This window comes from Antechinus flavipes, chromosome 3 (genome assembly GCF_016432865.1).
Source record: "Antechinus flavipes isolate AdamAnt ecotype Samford, QLD, Australia chromosome 3, AdamAnt_v2, whole genome shotgun sequence".
NCBI lineage: Eukaryota > Metazoa > Chordata > Mammalia > Dasyuromorphia > Dasyuridae > Antechinus > Antechinus flavipes.
The window spans coordinates 153,594,628-153,612,868 of record NC_067400.1 but is presented as its reverse complement, the minus strand read 5'-3'; positions in this window follow the sequence as shown (position 1 = coordinate 153,612,868).

Below are 18,241 nucleotides of genomic sequence, written 5' to 3'. Positions count from 1 at the left end.
TTCAATGGTCTTGTGATGGAGAGAGCCCTCTGTACCCAGGGAGAGAACTGTGGGGACTGAGTGTGGATCACAACATAGTATTTTCACTTCTTTTGTTGTTGTTTGCATTTTGTTTTTAAAAATTTTTCCCCTTTTGATCTGATTTTTCTTATGCAGCACGATAATTGTGGAAATATATATAGAAGAATTGCACATATTTAACATATATTGGATTACTTGCCATCTAGGAGAGGAGGTGAGAGTAATGGAGGGAGAAAAAATTTGGAACACAAGATTTTTCAAGGATGAATGTTGAAAACTATCTATGCATTTGTTTTGAAAATAAAAAGCTTTAAATAAATAAAAAAAGGATGTCTGACAGATCTAAGACAAGAATAATCCTAAGTATCTAATGTGGATTCTGTTCAGACTCTGAGAAATATAATGTCCTTTGTATATAAAATATAATAAAACTTCCTTCTACTTGACATACTACTCAAGTCTTTAGAGGAAATGAGACTAGTAGCCCATTTAATTAATATTGGTTAGCTCACAGATAAGTAAATAAGTATTAGAGCCACGAGGACTATCTTTCATATCTTGTAAATCAGAAATCAAACTTGTATAAACTGTCATCAGGTTAATGATTCTATCCAGTGCATAAAATGTCCACAATGAAAGGTCACCTTTCCCAAATAGGTTGTGTCAGAAAATAAAAATAAGCCCACAACAAATGAATAGCCTGAAAAGAAGCCTAGCATATCTTATAAACTAATGTCCTTTAAAGCAATAGGCATTGTATATGCTTTACTTGTGAGCTATAAGACAGCAAGATATCTTTTTTATTTTCTCTCTTGCAATTTTTGGCAATGAGATTTCTGCTGATTTCACATCCCTAAAATGTGTTGTCTTGTTTCATATATAACTTTTGAAGTCCTTTGTTGGCCATAAGAAACAGCCTCAATGTTCCAACTTCCCAATGTTCTTTTCACTAATAGCACATTCCTGCCTTTGGCTTGCATCACTGGGTCCATATACAAAAGATAAGAATCCACTTTCCTTTATAGTATCTTTTTTTTTTTGGTTTGAGAATTGCATTTTTCTTTCTGTTGAAGGGCTCTTATTCTTAGAGATTGACAAGGTTTTTCTGGATCTCACATCCTAATCTTTGGCTTCATTCCCAAGAAATCTCCCTCCTCCTTCTCTTTGCCAATTATCTGCTCCTAATTTGCTCTTGTCTCTATAACTCTGAACTCAAATATTATTTCTGTTATATCTTTCTGTTGTATTGCCCTTATCCTCATACTTTATCATTTTCCAATCTTTTTGTTTCTTCATTTCAGCAACTGTTGTAATGTTAGAGAAGTAGACCTGGGCCGATATTAGAACTTGTTAATTTCTTTAGAGATTTGTAGACACTTAAACTTTTCCTCCTACTTAATAACTGGGAGGTAATATGTAATATCAGAAAAGTATTGGGAAAGAATACTGTACTTAAGAATTAGGAGAATTGGGTGTGAGTCTGATTCTGGCATTTACTAGTGAAGGGATGATGGTGAAGTGGAGAAGGGAAGAAAAAACAGACAGAAAAGATGATTAATTAGAGGATATAAAGATGTAAAAAAAGGAAGAACTATTTATGGGAAGAATGCTAGAGTGCCTTTTTCTAATGTGCCCAATAAATGTACTGTTCATGATAGGAGGGGGGAGGTATCAAGGATGATTCTGAAGCTATAAAACTGGGTGAGTGGGAAAATAATGCTATCCAACAGAGGGAGAGAAATTTGAAGAAGGGACAGATTTAGAAAGGGTTCTCCCTTTCTAAACATGAAGAGGTTTTTGAGACATGCTGAATTTGAGATGCAGATATCTTGTAAACATATGAGTGTGACTAAAATTTGGAAGAGAAATTATAACTGGATATATGGTCTCATCTTGGTTATCGCAGTAGACCTAAATTGATTTTCCTGCTTGAACCCAATACTCTTTCCAATTCATTTTTACAATGCAAGCAAAGTGAGATATTAAAATTTTTTGATTAATTTTTAATTGACAGGTTTTAACTTGGTATTGCCTAAATTTTCTACTATATCTTCCTTTTCCTTGGGGCCAGCTTTGTTCTTTGTAATTTAGCAGCTTTCTCTGTACTACCATATTTTTCAATTCTTTTTAATGCAATTTTTAAAATATAATTTTGTTGCTATATTTTGTTTTTATAGCATCTAAATCCCACCCTGTATTTTTCTCTTTCATTATACCCAAAGGCTTATCCTATATATTAAAGATTTTTTTTTTGAGGAAAAAGGGGGAATAGAAGAGAAAAAAATATCAACATAGCTAATCAATGTATAAGGAAAAAAAATCTGAAAACATATGCAATATTTCACCTCTACAAAGGAGTAGGAGAAAATATTTTTAGGAAATATATTTCTCTTTGTAATGTAGCAACATTTATTTTCCATTTTTTCATTTTCTTGTGGTTATAATTTTTTCCATTGTTGCAGTAATTGTATGTATTGTTTTCATGGCTTTGCTTACCTCATTTTTGCATCAGTTCATGTAATTCTTTTCATACTTCTTCACACTTATCACATTAATTATTTCTTAGAATATAGCAATATTCCATTAAATTCATGTACTACAATTTGGTTAGCCATTCCAAAATCAATAGATATTTCAACTTTATTTCTGTTTTTTGCTACTACAAAAAGTGTTGCTATAACTATGATGGTGATTGTTGAGCTTTTATTTTTTGTCAATAACCTATTTGGGTATATGACTTTAGATCAAGGGTAAGGCTATTTTAACAATCTCATTGTAATTTAATAATTACAAATTGCTTTCCAGAATGATTATATTAATTCATAATTTCACAAATAATGCCATACTGTCTCTGTTTTTCAACAACTCCTTCAACATTGACTTTTCCACAACATTGATTTGTCAACAACTCCTAATAACACTGACATTCCAATGTTTGGAACTTTTTCATCCCCAGGCTAATACACCATCACCAACTAAGATTTATACCAGGAATGCAGGATTGGTTCAATATTCGAAAAACATAGCAAGCATCATATGTAATGGGGACAAACTAGAACCATTCCCAATAAGATCAGGAGTGAAACAAGGTTGCTTATTATTACCATTATTATTCAATATTATATTAGAAATGTTACCTTTGGTAAAAAAAAAAAGAGAGAAGAAAAGGAGATTAAAGGAGTTAGAATAGGTAATGAGGAAAACAAATTATCACTCTTTGCAGATGATATGATGATATTCTTAGAGAACCCTAGAGAATCAACTAAAAAACTACTAGAAACAACTCACAACTTTAGCAAAGTTGTAGGATACAAAATAAATCCGCACAAATCATCAGCATTTTTATATATTACCAACAAAGTCCAGCAACAAGAGATACAAAGAGAAATTCCATTTAAAATAGTACTGTTAATATGTTATGTTATGTATATATAATATAATATATGATATTATATTATAATGTTAAAATAATACTGTTAATAACTAATACATTGTTGTGGAATTGTGAATATATCCAACCATTCTGGAGAGCAATTTGGAACTATGCTCAAAAAGTTATCAAACTGTGCATATCCTTTGATCCAGCACTGTTACTACTGGGCTTATATCCCAAAGAGATCATAAAGAAAGGAAAGGGACCTGTATGTGCATGAATGTTTGTGGCAGCCCTCTTTGTAGTGGCCAGAAACTGGAAACTGAGTAGATGCCCATCAATTAGAGAATGGCTGACTAAATTGTGGTATATGAATATTATGGAATATTATTGTTCAGTAAGAAACGATCAGCAGGATGATTTCAGAAAGGCCTGGAGAGACCTACATGAACTGATGCTAGTGAAATGAGCAGAACCAGGAGATCATTATATACTTCAACAACAATACTATATGATGGTCAATTCTGATGAACATGGCTCTTTTCAACAGTGAGATGATTCAGGCCAGTTCCAATGATCTTGTGATAATGAGAGCCATCTACACCCAGAGAGGACTGTGGGAAATGAGTGTGGATCACAACATAGCATTTTTATTTCTTTTGTTGTTGTTTGCTTAAATTTTATTATTTCTCATTTTTTCTTTGTTATCTGATTCTTCTTGTACAGCAAGATAATTGTATAAACATATGCCTATATTGGATTTACATATCTTTTTACCATGTTTAACATATATTGTATTACTTGCCATCTAGGAGAGGAGATGGGAGGAAGGGGGGAAATTGGAATAAAAGATTTTGCAAGGGTCAATAGTGAAAAATTATCCTTGCATATGTTTTGAAAATAAAAAACTTCAATAAAAATTTAGTTTGAAACTTTTTTCAGGATTGTTTGTTTATACCCTTTGACCACTTATCAGGAACAAAATGATAGAGCTAACCATATTACTCCCTTGCTCAGTAAACATCAGTGGCTTCCTATTACCTTTAGCATCAAATATAGACTTCTCTGTTTTCCAGATAAAGTCCTTCACAACTTAGCTCCAGCCTGTCTGGGCACATATCCTATCCACATATTCTATATTCTAGATAAAGTGAATTTCTGTTTATTTCTCATATACACTATTACAATTCCTAGCTCTGCTTTTGTTTTTACAAAAGACTGTTTTCCTATTTGAAATGTACTCCCCTTTAGTATCTACTTTTTAGAATCCAAGTTTTCTTCAAAACTCAGCTCAAATGACACCTCTCTTAAATCTTCCAAGTGCTAGTTATTCTTCCCCACCAAATTATATTGTATTTATTTCGCATATACTTATATAGTTAATGTTGTATTTTTTCATTAAATGTAAATTTCTTGAAAGAAGGAAATGTTTCATTTTGTCTTTGTCTGGACTGGAATAAGTACTTAATAAATTTTTGCTAAAAAATTGATGGATTTAGGAATCAGTTGTATAGAGAATATAATTGAATATTTGAACAGTGAACTAAGGAGATCTCATTGAAGACAATAGAGACAGAAGGGAAATACTTAAAGTAAATAAACAGGTGGTAATCCAGCAAATGAGCCCTAAAAAGAACAAACAAATAGGAGAACTAGGAAAGTACTGTCATGGAAGACAAAGGAGAAGAGAATGTTGATGAGGAAATGGTAATCAATTATAATATATCAAAAGCTATAATTTAAGAAGAGTTCAAGGAGGATGAAGACAGAAAAGGCTATCACACTGAGTAGTTAATAGATCATTGATAACCTCAGAGAAGCCTTTATAGTCAAATTATGAGGCTGAAAGCCATATTACAAAAGTCTGAGAAGTTGATAGATGGTGAGGAAGTGGGAGCATTAGTGCAGAGATTTTTAGATTTGGAACAGTCATCAAGGGGAGTGAGGCTGATAAGGCCTCAGAAGAATAAATGTTTTATTCTGTGGCAGTGAGGACTCATTTGAGTTGAAATAACAAGTTGGTACTACACTCATTTGGTATGGGAGTGGAGATGATTACTTCTTCCAAGAATGACAGCAGTTCAACAATTCAAAAAGAGACAGAGATGTACTGGCTGTGTAGAGAGTATTGTAAGGAGAGCAAAGTAAGGTCAGAGCATCGGCAATGGACTGGGAAAACAGGGAGAAAAGGTCTGAGTGAGTTTGAAAGGACTGAGAAAAAAAGGAGAAATGGAAGAAAAAGACATTATGATAAGAGAATAGAATTTCTGACTTTCTTGCATGTGGCAGTTGTGGATGATGATAAAGTTCTAAGGTGTGTCCTATTCCTTTGAGTTACTGAGTAGACTAAAATTGTAAGCCATGGGAATTTAATAGCTACTTAATGGGATATCAACATATGTACTGAATAAATTGTGCTAGAGAAAAAGACTGGGAGTTACAAGAGAGAAAGAAAAAACTGGAAGTCAGTAGATGATAGTAAAAGATCCTTATTGTTTTAGCTGAAACGAATCTGATTTTGGTAGAAGAAAGGTCTATAAGTGGTAGCAAGGAGTATTATAACTCCTCTTGGTCCTCATATCCTCTAAGGGATATGAGAAAAGCAACAAGTAGCATTAGAAAGAGTGACCAGAGATATTCTGGCAATTGCCAGTTTTTCATAAATTAAAAATTTGAAATATGAAAAGAAGAGATTGAGGATGAAGGGAAATTCGGAAGCTTTCAGAGGATCAGAAGGTCAGAGGAAGAAAGAGCCTAAGGAAAGGGTGAGATTGAGTTGGATAGGGATAGGAGAATGGGAGGAGATAGAAGGAGAGTACTTCTTATTCCTGGATATAATGTCTCTTGAGTCATTGAGGTTCAAGGAGTAAAAGGTGAAAATTTGCTAAGAACCAACTATTTGTTTTCTCTATTTTTCAGAGTCCTTCGATGATGGTAGTGGTACAATACTAATGTTACCCTTTCAAAATAGTGGCAGAAAGTCAGGACTGAAGGTATGGATTGTGTATTCAATCATTAGAATATATAGAATACTGTATTTCCTGACAGGATTTATACCTAATTCAAGAGATCTATTGTCTTATTATAGTATGGGCAAGTCTTTTAACTACTGCAGATCACAACTCTTCCAACCCTCATTCCATCATCTTCTTACTACCACCACTTTATTGAAACCAAGGGTTCTTAATCTATGTCCTGGACACCTGGTAACACGTAGGCTTTGTTTGTTTGTTTTGCTTACATTCATATTTAAAGAAGGTGCTAAATTTCAGTTAAGAAGTCAGTGAAAATAAAGATATAATTTTTTCCCTTTGAAGTTTGTGGATCTACAGACTCCAGGTTAAATTCTCCTGATCTAAAACAAATGGCAAGATCAAGGCCATTGTCACTGTCATTTTTCTTCTCCAAAGATAAATTAGTTGTTTTTATCTGGGAAGTACTTGAGTGTTTCCTAAGTTAGTACCATTTGTATGTCACTTAAGCAGACTTAAGTGTCCTAACAGCTGCAGAGATAAGAGCACATGGTCTTTACATGATTGGAGCAAAAGAGGAAACTTCTCCACCCTCCACACAACCCATATGTTCAGTTGTTTGAAATAACACTGGATTATGAGCAAAGGACTCTATATTGGCTCATCTGCATTCTTACAGCAGGTGGTCCACTTGTGCCTCTATAATTTTAGTCTTTCCTCCATGTTAGGGAGGTGGAGAATGAGAATGCTGGTAAAGTCCAACATCCAGGAAAATTCTTTTTCCTAGAATTTCTGCCAGTGTCCATTGACACCTTTGGGTGCAATACCAATGGGATATTGCAAATTTTACATAGCTATTAAATTCCAAATTAAACACCTAGATGCTATCAGTATACTGAAATGGCAGACAAGCCACACTAATTTATCTTTAGGAGATTCAAGAATTTTATTTTATACCATGTTCATATATTGAAATTGTCCCCAAAGGCCTTTCCTAAGGGTAAAAGATATTGAAGAGGGTCTTATATTATTTTCTTAAAGAGTATTAGGATCTCTGGATTTTATTTAGAAAAATAGAAAAATCTAAGTGATAGGTAATTGCTTCCTTCTGAACATTTTGTTGAAGGGGAGGGGGGAGTCATAGTAGTTTGACTCAGGATTTGACTCAATGTCAAAATAATTTAACAAACATTTATTAAGCCCATAGAGGCAGCTCTCTCCTTTTAAAATGCTGTCTGGAGACTATGCTGAAAGCTACCCCATTCTCTCAAATAACTTCTTTTACAATTCTTCATGGACCTTTAAAAATGAAGGTGGGTGGAAAGGGCAAGTCCTCATCATTCAATATAAGAAATGAATCAAAGGTGGATATAAATATATGTATACATGTGTATGTGTATATATACATATATATATGTATGTATATGTCAGAGGCAAAACTAGCTAGTAGTTTAATTTCATTTAGATCTTAAAAATCTCCAGATCCAGGCCTTTGCAAAGGTACAATTAGTTATAGGCTATGTAACACATTCTTAACTCTGTGTATGTGTATGTGTGTGTGTGTATGTGGGTGTATCATGGACTCTTTCTCAGAATAATTTTTTTTAATAATAGCTTTTTATCTTCAAAATATATGCAAAGATAGTTTTCAGTGTTCACCCTTACAAAATCTTGTGTTCCAAATTTTTCTCCCTTCCTCTTTACTTCTCTCCTCTCCTAGACAGTGGGTAAGTCAATATATGTTAAATATGTGCAATTCTTATGTACATATTTCCACATTTATGATGCTGTACAAGAAAAATCAGATCGGAAAGAGAAAAATGAGAAAGAAAACAAAAAGCAAGTAAACAACAGCAAAAAAAGGTAAAAATATTATGTTGTGATCCACATTCAGTTCCCACAGTCCTCTCTTTGGATGTAGATGGCTCTTTCCATCACAAGATTATTGGAATTGGCCGGAATCACCTCATTGCTGAAAAGAGCCATATCCATCAGAATTGATCACCACTAATCTTGTTGTTGTCATGTATAATGATCTCCTGGTTCTGCTCATTTCACTCAGCATCAGTTCATGTAAGTCTGTCCAAGCCTCTCTGTATTCATCCTTCTGGTCATTTCTTGCAGAACAATAATATTCCATAACGTTCATATACCACAATTTACCCAACCATTCTCCAACTGATGAGCATCCATTCATTTTCCATTTTCTAGCCACTACAAAAAGGGCTGTCACAAACATTTTGGCACAGGTGGGTCCCTTTTCCTTTTTTAAGATCTCTTTGGGATATAAACCCAGTAGTAGCACTGCTGGATCAAAGGGTATGTACAGTTTGATAGCCTTTTGGGCATAGTTCCATATTGTTCTCCAGAATGGTTGGATCAGTTCATAATTCCACCAACAATGTAATAATGCCCCAGTTTTCCCACATCCCCTTCAACATTTTTCATTATCTTTTCCTGTTATCTTAGCCAATCTGAGAGATATATAGTAGTACTTAAGAGTTGTCTTAATTTGTATTTCTCTGATCAATAGGGATTCAGAGCATTTTCAGAATAATGTTTTTAAGTAATTAAAGGAAATGCTAAATTTTAGTCAATGGTTAACGAAAACAAAGATGAATTTTTCCCCCATCCAGGGTCATAGACCCACTGAAGTCTATCAATTCCCTGTAGAACTGAAATTAAAGACACTTGTCTTTAAAGATTCAGTTGCTTTGTGTTTAACCTAGATGAGATTGCTTGCTCTTTTGGAGAGGGAGAAAAACCTGGAACACAAAGTTTTACAAAAATGAATGTTGAAAATTATCTTTACATGTATCTAGAAAATAAAATACTATTATTTTAGTATTATATAATAATATATTATATAGCATAAAATGATTAGTATTTGTAATACTATGATTTTTTTTAATCATAAAAAAGAGTTGCTTGGGCACTGAAAAGTTAATAATCTGCTTAAAATCCTAGCCAGTATATATGTCAGAGATAGGATTTGAACATGTCTTCATTTCTAGGTCAATTCTTTTTCCCACATGATATGTTATTATTCTTACTGAAAAATAATAATAATTTTCCTTTCTACATTATTTAATGGTTCATTGTATGCCATTATATACATTATCTCATTTAATTCTTACAGCCCTTTGAGATGGGCAAAAGTATGCATTGGTAGCAAGTAATACTAGGTAGCACAGTGGTTAGTGTACTGGACCCAGAATTAAGAAGTTCTAAGTTCAAGTCTGAGTCCAGATACTTATTGGCTATGTGACTTTAGCCATCTGTAAGATGCAAAAAATAACACCTATCTCCTAGGATTGGTGTGAGGATCAAAAGAAATAATATTTGCAAAGCACTTGGCAAATCTTAAAGTGCTATATAAATGCTAACTATTATTATCTATCACCATTCTATAAGTGAAGAAAGTGAATTTTGGTGATAATAAGCAATTTGTCTGAAATGACACAGAGAGTAAGTAACATTTTAGACTGTATCATGAGACCTCTGAATTAGTTTAATAGGGGCTTGGCATCCAGAATAGCAGAAGTGCCCAATAACCTTGCTCTACCCTAGCCTGATCAGACCATATTTGGAGCATTGTGTTGAATTCTGTTCATAAGAGTTGGGAAGACTATGACAAACTGCAAGATCATGGGGAGAGTACAGAACATTTCCTATGGAGATTAGCTAAAGGACCTGGATTGTTCAGTCTGGAACAGAGAAGACTCGGTGGAGATATGATAGCTGTCTTCTAGTATTTGGATGGTTGTTATATGGAACAGGGATCCAATTTGTTCTGCTGTGTCAGAACTGGGAACAACTGGTGAAAGTTTCAGAGAGGGAACTTTAGCTTAGTTGTAAGGGAAAATTTTTTTGTTTTTTAAAATACTTTTAAAAATTGAAAGTGACATAATGCAACAATCAAATAATAGGCCATAACAGTCAATTTCCATAAGAGCCTATTAGTGTGAATCTGTGTGGATGTACATGATACACACTATAAAAATCATCATGCAAAATAAGTTGTTTCTTATTTTGATTCAGTAAAGAGTTTTCTATATAAAGCTTTCTTTATATGATCATTCAGTCAATTAATAGTTATTACTTGCCTACTATGTGCAAGTATTGTGCCAATCATAGAGGCTACAAAATAAAAGACAAAAAACTCCCTGCTCTCAGGGAGCTTATGGTCTAATGGATATTGGGTTGTTTTTTTTTAATGTTTTCAAATGAACAAAATCCATTTGTTCCTGTCCCAAAATTCTCACACATGCATTGAAAAAACAAAACCCTTGTAACAAATGTGCTCAGTCAAGCAAAACCAGCTCCTAAATTGGCCATGTCCAAATAACCTGTGTTTCATTTGGCACCCTGAGTAAAGGAAAGTTTTATAATAACTAAAGTTGTCCCAAAGTGGAATGTGCTACCTCTGGGGGCAACTAACTCTTCCTCCTCATTGGAAATATATGGTAAAAGAACGTGTCACCACTTGTTAAGGATATTGTTACAGCAAATTCTGTTAAGAACAGGTTAAATTATGTGACTGTAGAAGTTCCTTTCAAGGATGATGATCAGTTGCAACTCCCAACTCAAATGGATCTTCCACTTAGCTGTCAAGGTGATTTTTTAAAAAAACTTAGATCTATCTATTTCATCCTTCCCCCAAGTCAATAAACTCCTATGACTCTTTATTACTGCCAGGATTTTTTTTTTTCAACATAGCAAATGAAAATAATTTCAATGCAAAAACAGGACATGCTATTTTCAGACTCTAGAGCAAAAAAGGGTGGAAAAATCGATAGAGCATCAAGTCTATAGTCAAAATGACTCATCTTTGTGAGCTATCAGTTTGGGGGGAGATTTGTGGAGGAGGGAATTTTTTTGTCATGGGGGAAACCCCTTCACTGATGAAAATATACAATTAGTTTAACAGAGCTACCTGGGAGAGTGAGAGTTAAATGACTTCCCCTATAGTTTGTGTCAGAGACTGACTTTCACCCTCAAGTCCTAGATTCTCTTTTCTGCCTGTTGATGAATGTATTTCTCTATATTTTTCTTATTTGCTGTAGATAATTACTTCCCAGAATTAATCTAGATACTATATATGATAAGAATTCCTTCCTGTAGGGATGGAATGGCCGTTTGTATAGAAATTTCTTGATGAGGATACTCCCTCTATCAATGCTATTGAAGTTTCTCTGCAACAACCTATAATCTTTGAAACTTGTCACAGCAGTGAGATGTTAGATGACTTGCCTAGTCAAAAAAGATACAGCCGAATTGGAGAAGTAGGATTTGAACCTAGTTTTGCTGAGATGTTAAATAACTTTCCCAGGCTGCCTCTACCTCTTGAATAAAGGGGAAACCCCCCCCCCAAATTAAAACCCAGTATTTCATTTTAACGAAGTATACTTTCTTAGCTTAAAATCCATGTCTAGATAATAATTTTTTTCTTCAATGTGTGACATGCTTTTATGAAATTTTAAATTGTTGCAACATCAAGCAAAACAGGTTTTTACATAAATTATACTAATTTCCTAAAAAATATTGCTATCAAATCATTTTCATAGTTTTCATTCTTGAGGGCTTGTAATACAGTTTTTGTAAATCTAGAATTTTTGTGGGAAAGGCAAAAAAGAGATTAAGATCCCATTGGTATTAGTTAGGTATTTGACTAAATACTTTCACCCAATATAAAGATTCATAAAAGTAAGGAGAGGGATGTTACTGCTTTCTTATAGGATTAACCAGGGATTATCTTCTTCATACAAAGTATTTCTGAATTTGGTCCAGCCCTCAGTAGAAATATTACTAAAGCAACAAACTATATTACATAAAATGGTGCTTGTGAAAAGACTCTAGAGGGAGGTAGAGGTGGAGAGGGAGAGAGAGGGTTCTAACTAAAATTGGAAATATTTTAAGAATAACTAATTTGTTGGCTTAGAGTTAATGGGAGAAGGTATTACTGAAAAGACTTCTTTATGGGATTGTGGTTTCGCTTCGGGTGGTTGAGTGAAGTCTGTAAACCCCAGGAGCTCTGTGATTTTGACAGGCTTGGCAGACTTTCCCATTGCTCATGGAACATGAGGTCAATACATGTATTCATGTGTCCTTTATTATATTTAGTACAGCCTCGTCACTAATAGTGTACAAATAAGTGCAGATTTAAAAACATACTTTGTATTTCCAGTTCATTGCAAATTGGGGGCAGTTTTCCCTTAAAGAGAAGGATTCCTTTTTTAGCAATTATAAACTATTTGGGAAACTTTTGGTTAAGTATATATCTAGGCTTTTGGAGGTTGATATGATGACCTTAAGATAGCATGTCTTCTTGATGGGAGAAACTCTTTCTGTGATGCTGGACTGGTGAGTTGGATCAGTATATATGAATATTCGTTAATAAAAATGCAGACAATATACTCTATTTTTTAACAGAAATAAAATAAACCTTTACAGGAAATATGTAGTTACAAATTCAAATAAAGTGACTATGTCACAGGATTGAATTATTTGTACTAAGATTTTAATTTTTAAGTGAATAGTTAAAGTTGTAGAATGTTCAAAATGAAGGGCAATAGATGCTCTTCATGCTTTCATCATGCTCTATCAACATGATTATCTGGAATAGTGTTAGCCTAATACTTTGGCCTGGTTTCATGGGAATTTGCCCACCTCACTTTACTTGAACATGTTTGAAGCATTATTTGGGTTGTAGTAAATGAATTTGGTAAACAAATGAGGCATTGTTTGTATTGTACTAAAAGATTTGAAGTTATCTTCATTTACTTATTTGTAAAAAGAGTTGTATTTTAATTTTCCTCAGCAAATACAAGTGCTTAATTATATTAATAAAAGCAAAGAAAAATATAAAAATGAATAACTCCAAAAAAGATCATAAATGATAGTATATATAATAACATTTACAAAGTTTGAAAGATTTGGGGATAATCATTTTATTAATAAGGCTAGCATGCTTATTAATAAAATAGGTATCAATGGCCTTCTTGAATGCCAAAGACCCCTCATGGTGGTAGGCTTAGTGTTTATATACTTTTGGAAGAGTGTTCCTGAGAGTGGCAATTAACTCTGGTTAAAAAATTAATGAGAAAATAAATATTATAATAGAAGGCAGGAAATATTATAATGAGGATATTGAGGTTGTGATTTGGATAACACAGATCTTGATCAAAGAGACTTATCAATTTCCACACCACCTCTCTAACAAAAGGTAAGATCCCCATTTTTTTCAGACCTGTTTGAGTAAACCCAATGAGCAGAAATTCTCCCATTAGCCTAAAAAAAGAATTTCTTTTACTGTTTGATTAGATCTTGCTTTGGTTAAGTTTTTGTCCAAGATTTTTCACACTAGTTGGTTTCTGGATAAGGAAATAAAAAGGGGGAAATACCTTGGTCTCCAAACAATAATTAGTTATTAATATTAGAGGAATAATAATTTCTCTCATTATGTCCATATAATTCTTTTTAACTGATTGTTAAAGTATATATTTACAAAGACTAGTAACCAAAGAATTGTGTTTATTTCTACAGTCTCATGACAATGAACATTCTCCCTTCCCATATTTAATACATATTTTTTACTCTTACTGTTGAATTTATCTTTAGTTGAAGTTTAGATGGTTTTACCTAATATGTCTAGCAAATTCTACTTCAAAACTTGTAGCCTGGTATTCAAAACTCTAATGAAACTACATTTCTAGTCATATTGGGTTCAATTCCTTTCTACATACATTATATTCCAGCTAATGCAGCCTCAGTCAAACTGAGACCTGTAGAAGACTTTAGAAAAGCCAAGGTCTCTTATTGCAGCTAGGACAATCTCCAGTTGCCTTGAAATGCATTTTTGATTTCCTTCACACATTATTTTTACCTTCTTTCTAAATCCCATTTTTCTTGTGCAGCAAGATAACTGTATAAATATGTATACATATATTGTATATAACATATACTTTAACATACTTAACATATGTGGGACTACCTGCCATCTAGGGGAAGGGGGAGGGGGAAGGAGGAAAATTTGGAGCAGAAGATTTGGCACTAGACCCAGATGGCTCGAGGGAAAGTGAAGCAGGTGACATTGCACAGTCCTCCCTCACTTAAGTCCAATTCACTTGCATGTCATGGCATCTCCTTTCTGGTATCATGGTCCACTTTGAGGATGAAGGACAAAACAAGAGCTAGATTAGCCTATTTATTCTTGGCTACATATACCCCAACTATGTTGTTCTGCTCTTTTGCTTTTGTTCGCAGATTTCTCTATGTCTCAAATGCCTTTTTCTTCCCCTGTTTTTTTCTCTGTTGAAATCTTATCTAGTCTTTAAGGCCCAGATCAAATTTCATTTCTTTAATGAATTTCCAGATCCTACCTCCTCACCACTTCATTCTTTTTCTCCTCAGATCACAAAACATTTAGTTTATGTCTCGCTTGTGCCTTTATCGTTTATAATTTTATAACATACATGTTTATGTCTGTATTATGGTACCCTGTTACCATAGCTTTTGTAAGCTCCATGAAGGCAAAGACACATAATGAATTATTTAATCCTTATATTTTCCCAAATGTCTAACATGGTGTTCTGATTGTTATTGGCACTTAGGATAGAGTCAGGAATTGAGTTTGTGATTTTTTTTATTATAGCTCTTTATTGACAAAATATATGCATGGGTAATTTTTCAACATTGACCCTTGCAAAAACTTCTGCTCCAAATTTTCCTCCTTCCCCCTCCCCCCTTCCCTAGATGGCAGGTAGTCCCATATATGTTAAGTATCTTAAAGTATATGTTATATACAATATATGTATACATATTTATACAGTTATCTTGCTGCACAAGAAAAATGGGATTTAGAAAGAAGGTAAAAATAACCTGTGAAGGAAATCAAAATTCCAAGCAAATAATAACAGAAAGAGTGGAAATGCTATGTTGTGGTCCACACTCATCTTCCAGAGTTCCTTTGCTGGGTGTAGCTGGTTCTGTTCATTACTGCTCTATTGGAACTGATTTGGTTCATCTTAATGTTGAAGAGGGCCACGTCCATTAGAATTGATCATCATATAGTATTGTTGTTGAAGTATATAATGATCTCCTGGTCCTGCTCATTTCACTCAGCATTGGTTCATGTAAGTCTCTCCAGGTCTCTCTAAAATCATCCTGCTGGTCATTTCTTACAGAACAATAATATTCCATAACATTCATATAACACAATTTACTTAATCATTCTCCAATTGATGGGCATCCATTAAGTTTCCAGTTTCTTGCCATTATGAAAAGGGCTGCCACAAACATTTTGCATATACAGGTTCCTTTTCCTTCTTTAATATCTGAATTTGTGATTTAATTGAAATGGGAAATCCCCAGATGAAGAAATTCTCTTTGCCAATGAAGATAGGCACCTTATCTAAAAATTATAGTTTAAGAGAGTCCCTTAAAGTAGTGAGAGGTCCAGTGACTTGTCCCGAGTTACACAGCCATTAAGTGCCAGAGGTGAGATTTGAAGCTAGGGTTTCCCCAGTCCAAGGCCAGTTCCCTATTATGCTATTTCTACCTCATTGATACTTAACAAGTAATCATCTTATTTGGTATTTCCGTGATGTTTTATGCTTTACAAATGGCTTTACACATGTTACCTCAACAACCCATTGAGGTAAAATCTACAAGGATTATTATTTTCATTTTAACTATGTGGAAACTGAGGCTCAGAGGGGAAGGAATACATATCCAGGAAGGCTTCATGATCTGGTCTTCTGGGTTACAAATTTCTTTCTCTACTGCACCATGCTTCTGCCTCTCTTAATTGAAGTTAAAAGTATTTGATATGTGAAGGAATGCCACAGAGTTGGTATCTACACACTGTGCTGTCCAGTCAATAGGTTTACTATGGCTACAGTGTTTGGATCATGGCAATTCAGAAAACAAAAAACAAGGCTGAGTTCAGTTGAAAGACCATTTGGTAAACAGGTGAAATAAAAAAAATTCCCACTATTGAGGGGGATAGTGTGAGAAATGGCAGAAGAGTGAAAGAAAGAGTAGGAGGATTTCACAACTTAGAACTGCCAAAATTGTCTAGGGAAAGTCGGGTCAAAGCTCTTCCAGTATAGAAAGCTATAGTTTTCTGTCTCCCTCTTACAGCTAGATAGCCAAGCCAATAATGCTCAGTTTTGGTTAATGAAGAGTATGACAATAAAAGAAATGAAACTGGCAGAGGGAGAAGCACTGCTATACTTTCAAGGATATTGGGAGATGGTGAGGTGAAGTTGAGGGTATTCACTACAAAGCCACAAAGATAAGAAGAGCAAAAGACAGAGACTGCACTTTGAGGGGGGACAGTGAGGAGACTCAGTGGATAAAATGCCATCCCTGGAGACAAGAGGACCTGAGATTAAATCCAGGTTCAGACACTTAGTACCTGTGTGATCCTGCATAAGTCACTGAACTCTCTCACTTCAGTTTCCTCATCAGTAAAATGAGCTGGAGAAGGTAATGGCCAACCACTCAAGTATCCTTGTCCCAACCCCCCCAAATAAGATCACAAAAAATTGGCCTGACTAACCAAAGAACTATAATCACAAGGCTGTGAGAATCATTATGTTACTTTGTAAGGATAAAATAAGATAACATTTGTAAAGCATTTGGCAAAAATGTAAGATATGCTACAAAGTTAATCATTGTTATTTTTTATTTATTTTTGCTTAGATACGCTACAAAGTTAATTATTGTTATTTTTATTTATTTATTTTTGCTTATTTTACAAGTATATCTTTAGAACAGTTCATGTTCTAATGTTGTCACCAAACAGAAGATGTTTAAGATAAGTCTATATGGAAGATTCTAAGTAATTGAACACATTTCAAATGAATGATCCAGTTTTACCATTTTTACTTTTTTGTAGTTGTATCCTCAGAATTTAGCACAGTTCCATATTAATCACTTAATAAAAGCTTTTTTCCACTCATTCATTCTTTATCTGACCTTTATTTCTCTATGTTTAATTTCAGTCATCAACAACACACAATCTCATTTAATATTTTCCCCAATTACAAGTAAAAAGATTTTTTAATATTAATTTTTTAAAAAAATTGAATTTCAAATTCCCTTACTTCTTCTCCTTCTCCCTCATTTAGAAGCCAAATAATTTAATGTAGGTTATACATGTGTAGTCATGCAAAACATATTTCCATTTTAGTCATGTTGTAAAAGAAACATAGAAGTTTTTGTATTGCTCAGAAAAGTTATCATTCACAATTGATCATCTTACAATTTTGCTGTACGACATTCTCCTGGTTCTATACATTTCACTTTATATACTTTATATATAATATAAAATACTTATATATAATATAAGTATAAAATATACTTTAAAGACATTTCCTAATGATTCTCAGAATCAGAAATATACTCATGCATCTTGAGAGGTTCCTTTTCTCATCAATTCCCAGAACTGATCAGGGATATATGGTCAGTAATTATTCCTGTCATTGCTTTGCTTGGATCATGGCTGATTGAAATGAACATTATTTCATTTGTTTTGAATATCTTGCTTTCACATATCCAAAAATATTTTTGTCAGAATAACTATTGGTGAAATGACATAAACCAAGGTGGTGTGACATAGTGGATTGTCACTAGCTTTGGAGTTTAAACAGGACTGAGCTCAAATCCTGTCTGTAACTCTTACTTCCTGTGAACTGTCACTTTCAGCAAGTCATTTCTCTTTCTTAGTTGGACCTCAGTTTGCTCATCTAAAAATAAGAAGGTTGAATGAGATGCCTTATGAGATTTCTTCTAGCTCAATCTAGCTTTCTTCTAGATCTTTGGTTCTAAGATCACTGGTGGCAACCATTAGAATGAAAATCTGAAGAGC